The 11392-nt window shown below is 44.5% G+C and overlaps 1 protein-coding gene across 3 annotated transcripts in view; it reads right to left on the bottom strand.

Moving 5' to 3' along the window:
- SPATS2L (spermatogenesis associated serine rich 2 like) overlaps window positions 1–11392 on the bottom strand; it is a 147168-nt gene that overhangs the window by 93044 nt on the left and 42732 nt on the right. Inside the window, exon 1 of one of the 3 annotated variants that reach the window (XM_014522797.2) lies at window positions 7244–7262. The exons of the other annotated variants lie outside the window; for them this stretch is intronic. The gene's annotated coding sequence lies outside the window, so the exon portion shown is untranslated. Of the gene's footprint in view, window positions 1–7243; window positions 7263–11392 lie in introns of those variants that run through there. 3 annotated transcript variants of the gene reach the window in all.

The following is an 11392-nucleotide window of genomic DNA, read 5'->3' as shown; positions in this document are numbered from 1 at the left end:
TCCCTACAAGTATTTTCTCCCGTTCCAGAGTGCTGAGTTCAACGACACTCAAGCCTCTGAAAAAAACATACAACAGAGAGGGAGGTTAGATACTAATGCAACTTTAACTCTGCATCCTGGAGCTGGCACTGGGAAATATCTACACATTCACCAGTTAAGCGTAGATATACTGAATGACAGTAGGATACCTGGGCCAGGCTGGCAAGGTTGTGCCTGTGATATGAGAAGAACTGTAGAGATCCTATCTCCTGGGGAAAAGACTTAATCTTGATTTCTACCCCTCCCTCAGATGTTTCATCCAAGGAATAATATGAAAGCATCCCTCAAAATATCCAGTATGCTTCACTTTGGTACTTATGTCTGTAGATTATGGTAGTGGCAGTGCACTGTGGCATAAGTACCTGTCAGCTGTAGGATGGGATACTGGAGTGATCTATAGGTATAATGGTACACAAGTAAAAGCAGATTGAGTCTGCATAAGGAATAAGGAGACATCGTTAATCATAATTTAGTAAATTTGTCAATTGTTCCTTGGAACTCAAATCCAGCTTTGAGTTTAGGGCAGATACAGACAGCACTTGTTTGGTACCCCTCATCTAAACACATGTTTCACCTTAGCAAAGAGAAGGCAATAAACTCAGGAAATATGTTTGGTGAAAGTTCGTGTTCATTTTTACAGATGTAGTTACAGTATAGGTGTCTGGCTGAGACACTAATGGAACTTGGCAAAGCAGGTTTTGTGGTAAAGGTAAAACATTCCCCCTTCCTGTACATTTTATGACAGTGGTGGGGATTAAGGCTGTGTTTTGGAGGGTGGAGTTGTTGATCAGCCAGGATGAGAAATCCTAGACATGGTCCGTGTCCCAAAATCTTTTCAGTTTTATTCCATGCTTTATTCCACTGGACACCCTGAATGCTACATGAATGAAATGTTGGGACATTTAATATTCTTGTCTTTAAAAATATGTGCGTGTGTCTGAGAGTCCCCAATCCATTCTCCTGCTCTCCCACCCCACCACTGAATTTGGCTTCTTGACAGCGATGAGCTTAGCTACACAACATGGCTAACTATCCCTTCACCATTTCTGCAACATTTCCTCTCTGTCTGTCCAGGCAGTGTGGTTCTCTCTCCTCAGCATAAAGGCAGACATAAGCATATGATCCAGCTGTGAAGGGGGTGCAGGAAAATAATGCAAGAACTAACATGGAGTCAATGGAGATGCACTTTGAAGGAGGAAACAATCACTGGGATAAGGGAGGGGTATAAGAAAAAGAACAGTGCAGTGGCTAGTAACATCTCCACTGACTACTCTCAGACTTCTGTGAAGAATAATGTTTGAACTAACAGTGCATTGGTGCAGCTCAAGTTGGAAGATCACAGCATATCTCCCTTAAATCACCCAGAATATGCCCTCATGGCTCAATGCAGCATCATGTAAATATTTGTACTCTGAATAAGCTGTTATGTCTACACAGCACAGTGCATAGATGGACAGAGAAACTATTTGGGATCCTGAAAGGCCTATACTTGTATCCCAGGAGTAGCACAGCTAAGCAGCCTGGGCAGTGACGTACTGATACAACTATCTGGCTTCCAGTTCCAGAGGAAGTTTGACTGTAACTAGCTTGGGTATCTCTACAGAGCACTCAGTTGCAACCTGTAGACATAATCCCTATTACTGTGGAAAGAACCTGGCTGCAAACCCTCTTGCCTAGACCAGCTATAGATTCATATTTAAATCTCTGGCTTGTAAGTTTTAGTACCTAATGCTCTAAAGAGCTATAAACTTTTCCTTTAGTAACTATTTCAGTATTGCTTCCACAAAGAAGTAGTGGCTGCCATGCACTAGCTGAGATAAATGTTGAATGACTGAGATCATATGAGGGCTGATTACAGCCATGAACAGTGCCCCAGGTGTGTGTTCAAAAATAATATACAAACCTACGGACTCTTAAACAAATTTCAGGAGAGCAGGAAGGGTTGTATTCCAGGAACCCCTAGCTCAAATGACCCCAAATGTATATCATTAATGCTACCTAGCACCCACACGAGCAGAGAAAATTTCAGTACAATCCAAGAGTACATAGCTTTTAGAGCTAACCTTTAAACAGAAAGAAATATTCAACCTTATCTAGAACTGGTGCTTCACTATAATAAAATAAGTCAATCAATAGGAATGAATCTCATGAGCTTTTGAATCACAAGGGCAGAAATCCCATGAGAACAGACAAACTGCAGAGGCTACAAAATACATGCTTGCATTTGCAATAATAAAGATAACAACATGGCAATACTTAGCTATTATTTGACTTATACCTTGTGTGACTGGTACAAAACAAGACATGGCTTAGTACATTATTATGTTTAGGAATACCTAGAATTAGACTTTACTTTTCTTAGCACATTTAATTGTAAATATATAAGGTTAAATACTAACCCATATATCGCTTCAAGTCCTCTAGATTTTTTTCAAGGCAGAATTCTGGACAGTATAATTGCCATTTTTTTTTTTTCAAAAAGGAAATACAGTAAAAGACGCATGAAACCAAATATAGACACAAGTTCAAATTTTACAAATAATTACCATTCATCTTAGTGAAGAATAAGGTATGTATTATAGTAAAAGTACCATTTGTGTAAGTATCTTTCTCTATAAATGCAGCATATTGTATATACAAAGTATACACTCACAAAATATATATATTAAAAGCACCCACTATATATATAGTACACACACACTATTTAACTGTGCACAAATCTATGTGGATCTAATAATTGTTACTTTCATTGCTCCTCCCTATTGCTTATCACACTTTGCCTAAAATTAAATTGTAAACTGGGCAAGTGCTAAGTCTACTTGCCTGTTTGTATAGGGATTAGTATAATGGGGACCCAATCTGACTGGTGCTGCAATATAAACCACCACCAGTATGAAGAATCATTAATGGCACCTGAAGCACTTGCAACGGGTTAAAGCCTAAGTAAGATCTTTTAGCAGCAAGTGGGCAGCTCAGAAGGTCAGGGCAACCTGCCTCTGTCATTCTGAGTATTCTGCTCCAGTGACCAAAGTCACAGTTAAGATAACTTTTGTGTAAAAATATACAGCAAACCGAGCAAATAGAGATAATTCATTTATATAATTATATCTAGCAAAATGGTGAGAGAGAGACTTAAACCTGAATTTAAATCCAGTAGAGGGGTTCTAATGACATGATGATTAAGAAAGAAGTCTGTTATTTACAGTATCATAAAAAATGTGGAGACTGATTTACAGGCAAAATAACCTCACACACTCTAGCCTTTTTCATAAAGGTCCTATTGAATGCAGAGATATTCAAGCTTCATCAGATTATACAATATTTTATTATAAGAAAATTAATCAAGCATTTGTTTAAAGAGACACATCTAACGTTTGGTTAACACTGAATGTTTTAAGACATCATTAGGCATTTGTAGGCACTGTCACTTACTGGGGTAGAAAAATGACTAAAAATATATTAACAGTATTTTATTGGTCAGTCATTAAGAAAACATACCATGCTATAATGCTTTGTGAGCAAGCAATGGGAGAATGGAATCTTAAGAACACTAGACAATTTTTGGAGCATTTTTTCCATTACAATGTGCCAGGTAAAATTTTCAGAAGTACTTCAGAGCCTCAGGACTTCAGGACTAATAGAAGTCAGTAAGATATGTGCTCCAAGGCCACTTAGGCACTTTTGAAAACCTCACCAGCTTATAATTCTGACTTAATTTTGACTTCTAGAAAATTCATACATCTAGCCCTTCAAAGGTTATATGGAAGTGGTCTGTTCATAGAAGAGCACGCAAGACCATCACTGTAGGAATCTGAACCAGAGAACAGAATTCTCTCTCATTTCTGTACTATTTAAATTACACTGTGCCATGTTAAAGTCCCCATTACTTAGGTTTGTATCTACCCCAAATTCAAGTATTTAATATTTCTGCTTGTTTCTAAAAGCTATTAAACATATCTAAGGAACACATTCCAGGGCTACGGTGATAGAAGAAAAGATTTAGATGCTCTAGAGGTTTCACAGTGTGCTTAGTCACTCCTCTTTTTTGGACTGTTTCCTTTCACCTCACCTGACAGAATGCTTTTTATCTAAGGGAAAAGGTAGCTTTCAAAGAAACTTGCATCCCTACCTCCATATTCAGTCACTAGGGACAAGTACAAACATTATACTTTTACCAGTATAAGCGATTGGAAAGCATAACAGAACAGAAGTTCGGCATGCAAAACCGGTCTATACCCATAACAGTACAGAAGTTCAGCGCACACAGACTGGTTTAAAAAATGGTGAAACCCAGCCTAATATTTGCCCCCCTCCTCCACCAAAGAGAAAATATGGGTTCTGTTCACTATCGATCTAAACCAGTGGTTCCCAACCTTTTTATGCTGCGGACCAGCAAACTGCAGACCGGAAGCGGCTGTGACCCAACAGACTGTGGACCACCGCACAGGCTGGAACACAGGTAAAGCTAGTTCCACTCCTGAGGGGGTGGGCAAAATTGCTGCCTCAGGCCCTGCGGCAGGAGTCACGGCCTCTCTGCCTGGCTCTGTGGGGCCGCGGTTTGCCAGTCCACTGTCACTTCTGGTCCGGCAGCCAACCGTCCTGTGGACCACGACCCAGGGGTTGGGAACCCCTGATTGAAGCTATGCCGCATAACTTAGATCCAGGGTAGATTTGATTTAAATAAAAAATCACTGTCAGGAAGCCTCGATCTAATCACTGTCATCTACAAAAAGTGCATTCTTGTTGTCTGATATACTTTATTCATTTAACTTCTTGAAACTTTGCACTTTTCCAGAAAGGTAAGGGCTTGACTGTGCATACACAAACTTGAAGAGACAACAGGGTGGGTAATCAATCAGGTCTGTTATCTCTCATCTCCATATACTGCTGTTAACAAGGATGTTATCTCTGGAGACAACAAACTCTCCCTATGCCTGAACAAGGGTGTTTGTGCTCTAAAGCTTGCAAAGAATAATTTTTCCAACTATTTAGTTGGTCTAATAAAAGATATCACATCTACCCAAAGAACCTTGTCTGCCTATGATCTCTGGAGAGACAAATCCAGAGTCTGAGAACTGAAACCAAGCATCACAGAGATGATTAATGGGAACTTCTAGACTGAGCACTGAGTCCTACTGGGTAGAGTGTTTTTCTTTCATCTTTACTAATCTAAGAGGAGCCCCTGGGAACCTCATAAGATTGAGCCCCTAATGTAGTCCATGGCCTGTTGTGACCTATTTATGAAACTTCTAAAAAGGTTACATGAATACATTGCTTCAAATAGTATATAATTAGAAGTTATAATCCCTATTCCATGGTGATATCTTTGAGCTTTAACATATCTTAAATTAAAAATATTTTAAATAAGTTTATTTTTAAAAAGCATTTTAACAATAAAATAAAAAAGTCTGATTTAAATTTAAAAAATCAATTAAAAAAAATCATTGATTTTTATCCACCCTGCTTAAATCGATTCTGCCTCAGGATTTTTGAATGTCTGTACCTAGCCTAGGAGGTACTGAAACACAACAAACAGCACTGGTTTTCAGTTTCTCAATCATTCTTCCAGAAAATATCAATTAATTGAAACCAAAGTATTTTGTAGGAACAAACCCATCAGATTCAACAAGGGTGACATTTCTGGTCAAAGTTAGAGATAGGAAGAGAGTGAGCCAGTCAATTTCCCTCATGCCCAATGAATTTTAAATAATTAAACAAAATGTAAGAGCTGCATGGAACAGGCTGAGAAACCAGCCAATAACCTGGTAGTCCAGGCACTTCCCTGGGATGTGGGAGATTAAAGTCAAATCCCTGCTCCACATTATTTTACTCTCAGTCTTCCACATTTCAGGTGAGTGTCTTAATCACTGAGTTACTGGCTACTCTGTTGTAGGTGAATGCCCATTTTATTTTTCATCCTTCCCTCACCCACAACTACTAAGACAATATCCTAGAAGTGGAAAAGGAAGGCAGGAGACTATAGTATCACTGCCTTACACCTGGATGTTCTGGCAGAGGACAACAGCTTTAAATTCCTGAACTATAACATCCATCCACTCATTCAGTAACATCTTTGCTGGCATGCTACACACAGTAAGTCCTCTCTTACATGCAAAACATAGATTTTACATAAAGAATTTTTACCAGCATTTTAGAGGAACACAACAGTGCTTGGCAGTGCTTGCCAAATAAACATGGTGCCTGGAAGAATCTTACTAATAAGAAAGTAGGTGTATATAAAAATCTGAACCAGAAGCATTTTACAGTCCAACAAATTTTTCTCTGCAAAACCAGGAAAGGGTTAACTTTCAGGTTTTACAACTGTATGTTATCATATAGTCATTCTTGACAGGTGCTTGAATCATTTAATACCATTTATGCTGGCTCTGATTTTAGCTTAGAATAGCAAGCCAAGAGACAAACTGTAAATTCATTTGTTTCTGCTGCTGCCCAGATTTGTACTGCCAGTGAACTGCAGCACGTGAATGCTAATGCTCAGGCTATCTGAACTAGTATGGTATTTGTCCCAGTTGTGCTTTTTTAATTACAAGGTCAAAACTGAATGTCCTGAAGGGCACAAAGGTAAACCTATATCACATATGCAAAATACAGTTACATGAGGAATCTAAAACTAAAAATTACTAGAGCTAATGTTATTTGTTGAAGTCAAACTTTTGGAACCCTTGAATAATACAGTAAGTAAAGTCCTGTAGTTTTGATTTCAGCCATCTTTGTATAGCAGCTTAGCCATTTTGAATTTATATTCTCCTTCCTAACCTTCTCCAATTCATGCTTAAAAGCTACATCTTCTGAAGAGCCAAATTACTACAATAGTACCATTAGATGTGCAGACCAGATTCTCAACTGGTGCAAACTGTTATAACTTCATTGAAGTCAGGGGATCTGTGTCAATTTATATCAGCAGAGAATCTGGCCAGGGTTACACAGCGATTTATTGCTATGAGTATGTGAGTTAGAGCCTGAAAAAGGCTGAATAAAAGCAGATTTAACCAGTTTGATAATGTAAATAGAGATAGAGACAGCATACTCAAATGTCTGCACTAACTAAAGATGTCAAGTTTATGGTCAAAGTCCTGTATTAGCTTCATGAAGAGGAGGTAAAAAAATATAAAAAGAACTTAACTGGCCCTTGCCAAAGTAGAACAGAAAGTGAATAATAATGAACGATGAACATTCTGCCCACCTCCGTTCAAGTAGGCGCTCCTGCGCAGCCTTCACCCGGACTAGAGATCGTGTCTGTCCTGGACCGCTGGTGGACCCCACGGGCTACCCCTGCTGACGTCAGGGGAACCCCTTATCTCGCCTGCCATGACTTGGGATGTTACCTCAGTGGAGGGGTTTCCCTTTGGGGCAGCCTCCAGGGTCGTCTTGTCTCCCGGCAGGCACTCTCGGGGCTCCGACCTCCCCTATACCCCGGCCACTCGCCACCTTGGGCTATCCGTCTTCGGGCCTCTTTGGTGTCCTCGGCTCCTCCCCAGCTCCTGCCCACAGCTTGTCGGCCGTGTGCCTGGGTCTTCAGGCCCGGTGTATGGTCCGCAAGGACCTTCGGCCTGGTCCTTCCAATACGGCTTCCTATCGTTCTAATCTAATCTCCCTGTGACGTTATGTGCCTACCCCACCACCAAGCTAACCAAGGTTCCTAAACTAAGGGGCCAGGAGGCCCGCAAGGTTGCCTCTGGCCTCTGGGCCGCGTGGTTCACCCCGGGCTCGGGTTCCACCGCCCCGGCGGCTCACCCGCTGGGGTGTTGAATCCCCGCCTCTTCCCAAGGCCGCTGTGGGCTGCGGAGGTCCACCGTCCAGCCCTGCTTCAGGCCTTTGTCCGCCCCCAATGCGTCCTGACGAGGCCCCGTTGGACCTGCCCCTCTGTTACCTCTTCTCCTGATCCTCTGTGGGCGCTGCTGCAGGCTCTCCTGCGGGTGCAGCTGCTGGTTCCTCTGTCAGCGTTACCCCCACCTTCACTGCCGCCTTTGCGGCTGGTGGAGCTGCCAGCTCTCCAGCTGATTCTGCTGCCGGCATTGCAATCAGCTTCCCCACCGGCTCTGCTGTTAAGGTCGCTGCCGGCTTCTCTGTCGGCTCCGGCACTGACGATGCAGCCGGCTTCCTTGCCGGCTCTTCTGTTGGCGTCACTGCTGACTCTCTTGGAGCCTCTCCTAGCTCCACCCCTGGCCTTGCACACTGCCGGGCGCGGCGGCTGATTCCCTCTGCGTGAGGGCTCTTCCCTCCAGCCTCCTTGCATCAGCCGCATCGGCAGGGCCGCTTTTTATCTCCCCCGGGCGGCATCCCCCGCCCCTGCTGCTTGGCCACAGCTGTATATACGCACGGCTAATCACCCTCACTGGTGGTTTCGCCGTGCGCCTCTCCTCCAGCTCTTCAGGCTCTACAAGAGGTAAGTGGGGCTCTCTTTTGGCCTGGGGTCCTCCCATCACGCCAGCTCCCCTGGGACAAACATCAATAACATGAGACATTAAGCTTAAGACCAGAAAGCACCAGTGGATACTTGTTTAGGTAGGCTTCAACTGAGCAGAACACTTAGGTCTACAAGAAGTCAAAAGAGCTATGCACATGCTTAAAGTACATATTTAAGTACTTTCTAGTAACAGGCCAAAGGGCTCACCTACAAGATTGAGTCTTGATATCAAAAGCAATCTTTCATACTTCCCAAGATGCTGTCACCATAAATAGGACACCTGATGATGGTACTAGCTTTTCTGACATGTTATTAAATAAAAAATATATGAACAACCACAAATTGCTCAACATTCAATATTTAAAATAAATGCTCACGCCCCACAAGACACATCCCCAAAAGAAAAATATAACTGTGCATGTTGAATAATTTCATGCATTAATAAAAATATTCCTTGCAAAAATGTGCTACACAATTCATATCAACTTGTTCTTCATCCTATTTTTCTCACTAGTTAAAATGAATTATGAAAACAATATTTACAGCACTTTGGATTGTCTTTCTTTTAAAAAAAAAAAAAGGACTTGATATTACACATTTTTGGATGTACGAAGGGATCTTCAATTGGAAGTAAAGTATAACCAGTGCAATCTTACTCTGCCAATGAGAGGAATCTTGGGTGTCAAACAAGTAGCAGTGTCTACTTCGTTCCCTACTTAAAGTTCAAATAATCCAAGCAATACATGGGGGAATTTCACTAAAAAGAAAAAACCTGGAGTTTATTGTACAGCCATGGCAGTATGGCCCTGTACCAGGTGTAGCTTTTTCTCACCTGGCTAGAACCACTGTAAGCATGCACACAGATTCCTCTGAAACACAGCCAACACTTTTTTTGAACTCTGCTAATATTTTAAGTAGCTCATACTTGTAAAGTTTTAATTCACAACCTGCTGCCATAGCTGACAGATCAACAGGCTTCGTTCTGTAGGAAAACCACATGATCAACAATGTCATGTACAGTAAAATCCCTGTTATCTGGCATTCTACAAGCCGAAATACTCTATTAACTAGAATTTCCTGGTATTCCACAATTGCAGCCAGCAGTAAGTTTTTAGCAGGGCAGGACAGCACTGTACTCAGGGGAAGGGAAATGTAACCCTCCTCCCTGGCCTCAGACCCCACCTGGGGTTTGCCTTGGGGGACTGTCCCCCCACCAACCCTTCTCTGTTGGAACAGATAGCATAGCACAGCCCAGGCTGGAAAGCATGCTGGGATGCTAGGCGACTTGAATCTAACTTGAACCAGGAAGGGGTCTAGGACATAAGTTTCATAAACCAGTTTGCCACAAATCAGTTAAGTCTGATACTACATTCAACCAGGTTTATCTTAAAACAGTTTCAACCATTTTGATATTGGTTTATGTGCACTGAACTTAAATTGGTTTATGCATAACTTTTGTCCCTAGTCATTATGACGGGGCGGGCAATTATTTTGGGTGGAGGGCCACTTACCCAGTTTTGGTAAGCTGTTGAAGGCTGCCTGGGTAGCCCCGCCCCTTGACAGGTGCCCCGCTACCCCCGGTCCCCATCTTGGGACCAATGTCTCTGGGCCACTGCCAGTGGGGCCCAGAGCAGGGCGCAGGCTGGCAGGGGTCTGTGTAGCTGGGCTGGGCTGCACCAGCAGGGAGATGGGGGAGCTGGCCCGGCTCCATAGAGCCTCTGCCGGTCAGGACCCTGTACCCTTGCCGCCCTGCTCTGGGCCCCGCCAGCACTGGCCCTGGGACACTGGTGTGGGCCCCGTGCACTTGCTCACTCCCAGTGCCCCCCCAACTCCTCACTCCCAGCGCCCCCCCAACCCCGGGGTACAGGCGGGGGGCAGTGTGCAGCCCTGACCCCCTGCTCTGCGGCAGGGAATGAGCTGGTGCTGAGAGCAGAGCAAAACAGCCCCTCCCCGACCCCATGCCCAGCGCTTCTTGCTGCAGCTGCTCGCAGCCCGCACAGGGCTGTCCTGAGCAGGCACAGGCAGCCCCATGCGGACTGCGAGTGGCTGCAGCGTGGGATGCCGGGCACAGGGCAGGCAAGGGTCCAGTTTTCCCACGCTCAGCACCAGCTTGTAACCCACCCCCACTGCCAGCCTGGGCCGTGCCAGCTCCAGTTTATGAAATTTCTGCTCCAGACTATTTCCTGGTTCAAGTTAAATCACAATCCCCCAGCATCCCAGCATGCTTTCCAGTCTGGGCTAGTCTGCTCCAGCAGAGAAGGGTTGGTGGGGGGGGGGCATGGGGGCAAGGACTGCCCCCACAGGCAAACCTCAGTTGGGCTCTGGGGCCAGGGAAAGGGGTTAAACTTCCCTTCCCCCAAGCACAGAGCAGCAGTGCAAGCACCAATACAGCACTGGCTCCATCTCATGCTGAAGATCCCCTCAGGAATGGCCCACATTGCAGCACCTGGGCCGAGTCCCTCAGAGGAAGAGCGATAGGTGCCCAATGCAGAGGCAGGTGTGACTGCAGAAGAGGAGAGGATGACTAGGGGTGGGGGAGCCAGGACTAATCACGGAGCCTGATTTATTGCTGCCTCCTGCTGCAGCAGCGTGGCCCAGACTGGGGCGACCCCAAGGGGTGAGGGTCAGCACCTGCTGCCTTCCATCTCCAGCCCTGTGCAGGGGCCATGGTTTGTAGGCAGACTGCAGCTGGAGCATGGCTCCCCGCCCTCTCCATCTTGGGGGTGGCAGTGGAGTGAACCATTACAGTGGGCGGAGGTAAGGCAACTGTCACCCGCTGCCTGCTTGCAGTGGAACCAGGCGCTTGGGGTGGTCTACCGCAGACCAGGGACATGGGCAGTGGCAGGGGGAGGCAATTCATAGATTCATAGATGTTAGGGTCGGAAGGGACCTCAATAGATCATCGAGTCCGACCCCCTGCATAGG

Source organism: Alligator sinensis, unplaced genomic scaffold, assembly GCF_000455745.1.
Source record: "Alligator sinensis unplaced genomic scaffold, ASM45574v1 scaffold258_2, whole genome shotgun sequence".
Lineage (NCBI taxonomy): Eukaryota > Metazoa > Chordata > Crocodylia > Alligatoridae > Alligator > Alligator sinensis.
The sequence above is the reverse complement of the archived record's forward strand: the minus strand, read 5'-3'. Positions and strand labels throughout refer to the sequence as shown.